Genomic DNA, 2,511 nt, shown 5'->3' with positions numbered 1-2,511 from the left:
ATTCATTCTATGAGGCCAATATCACCCTGATTCCCAAACCAGATAAAGACACCTCAAAGAAAGAAAACTACAGACCAATATCCCTAATGAATTTAGATGCAAAAATCCTCAATAAAATTCTGGCAAATCAGATACAAAAACATATCAAAAAGATCGTGCACCATGATCAAGTAGAATTCATCCCTGGGATGCAAGGCTGGTTCAATATACGGAAATCAATAAACGTTATTCACCACATCAATAGACTTAAAGATAAGAACCATATGATCATCTCGATAGACACAGAAAAAGCATTCGACAAAGTATAGCATCCCTTTATGTTCAAAACACTAGAAAAACTAGGGATAACAGGAACTTACCTCAACGTTGTAAAAGCTATATATGCTAAGCCTCAGGCTAGCATCATTCTAAATGGAGAAAAACTGAAGGCATTCCCTCTAAAATCTGGAACAAGACAGGGATGCCCTCTCTCTCCACTTCTGTTCAACATAGTTCTCGAAACACTGGCCAGAGCAATTAGACAGACGAAAGAAATTAAAGGCATAAAAATAGGAAAAGAAGAACTTAAATTATCACTATTTGCGGATGATATGATCCTATACCTAAAAGATACAAAAGGTTTACAAAGAAACTACTAGAGCTAATAAATGAATTCAGCAAAGTAGCAGGATATAAAATCAACATGCATAAATCAAAGGCATTCCTGTATATCAGCGACAAATCTTCTGAATTGGAAATGAGGAAAACCACCCCATTCACAATATCCTCAAAAAAAATAAATAAATAAAATACTTGGGAATCAACCTAACAAAAGGGTGAAAGATTTATACAATGAAAACTACAGAACCCTAAAGAGAGAAATAGAAGAAGATCTTAGAAGATGGAAAAATATACCCTGTTCATGGATAGGCAGAACTAACATCATCAAAATGGCAATATTACCAAAAGTTCTCTATAGGTTCAATGCAATGCCAATCAAAATCCCAACGGCATTTCTTGTAGAAATAGATAAAGCAAGCATGAAATTCATATGGAAAAATAAAAGACCCAGAATAGCAAAAGCAATTCTAAGCAGGAAGTGTGAATCAGGAGGTATAGTGATACCAGATTTCAAACTGTACTACAGAGCAATAGTAACAAAAACAGCATGGTACTGGTACCAAAACAGGCGGGTGGACCAATGGTACAGAATAGAGGACACAGAAACCAATCCACAAAATTACAACTATCTTATATTCGATAAAGGGGCTAAAAGCATGCAATGGAGGAAGGATAGCATCTTCAACAAATGGTGCTGGGAAAACTGGAAATCCATATGCAACAAAATGAAACTGAATCCCTTTCTCTCACCATGCACAAAAGTTAACTCAAAATGAATCAAGGAGCTTGATATCAAATCAGAGACTCTGCGTCTGATAGAAGAAAAAATTGGCTCCGATCTACATATTGTGGGGTCGGGCTCCAAATTCCTTAATAGGACACCCATAGCACAAGAGTTAAAAACAAGAATCAACAAATGGGACTTACTCAAACTAAAAAGTTTTTTCTCAGCAAGAGAAACAATAAGAGAGGTAAATAGGGAGCCTACATCCTGGGAACAAATCTTTACTCCTCACACTTCAGATAGAGCCCTAATATCCAGAGTATACAAAGAACTCAAAAAATTAAGCAATAAGAAAACAAATAACCCAATCAACAAATGGGCCAAGGACCCGAACAGACACTTCTCAGAGGAGGATATACAATCAATCAACAAGTACATGAAAAAATGCTCACCATCTCTAGCAGTCAGAGAAATGCAAATCAAAACCACTCTAAAATACCATCTCACTCCAGTAAGATTGGCAGCCATTATGAAGTCAAACAACAACAAGTGCTGGCAAGGATGTGGGGAAAAGGGTACACTTGTACATTGCTGGTGGGACTGCAAATTGGTGCGGCCAATTTGGAAAGCAGTATGGAGATTCCTGGGAAAGCTGGGAATGGAACCACCATTTGACCCAGCTATTGCCCTTCTCAGACTATTCCCTGAAGACCTTAAAAGAGCGTACTATAGGGATACTGCTACATCGATGTTCATAGCAGCACAATTCACAATAGCTAGACTGTGGAACCAACTTAGATGCCCTTCAATAGATGAATGCATTAAAAAATGTGGCATTTATACACAATGGAGTATTACTCAGCTAATACTCCATTACTTACTAAAAAATGACAAAATCATGGAATTTGCAGGGAAATGGATGGCATTAGAGCAGATTATGCTAAGTGAAGCTAGCCAATCCCTAAAAAACACATGCCAAATGTCTTCTTTGATATAAGGAGAGCAACTAAAAACAGAGCAGGGAGGAAGAGCATGAGAAAAAGATTAACATTAAACAGGGACAAGAGGTGGGAGGGAAAGGGAGAGAGAAGGGAAATTGCATGGAAATGGAAGGAGACCCTCATTGTTATACAAAATTACATATAAGAGGATGTGAGGGGAAAGGGAAAAAATCAAGGGAGAGAAAT

This window comes from Marmota flaviventris, chromosome 8, assembly GCF_047511675.1.
Source record: "Marmota flaviventris isolate mMarFla1 chromosome 8, mMarFla1.hap1, whole genome shotgun sequence".
Taxonomy (NCBI): Eukaryota; Metazoa; Chordata; class Mammalia; order Rodentia; family Sciuridae; genus Marmota; species Marmota flaviventris.
This window is presented reverse-complemented; position numbering follows the sequence as displayed.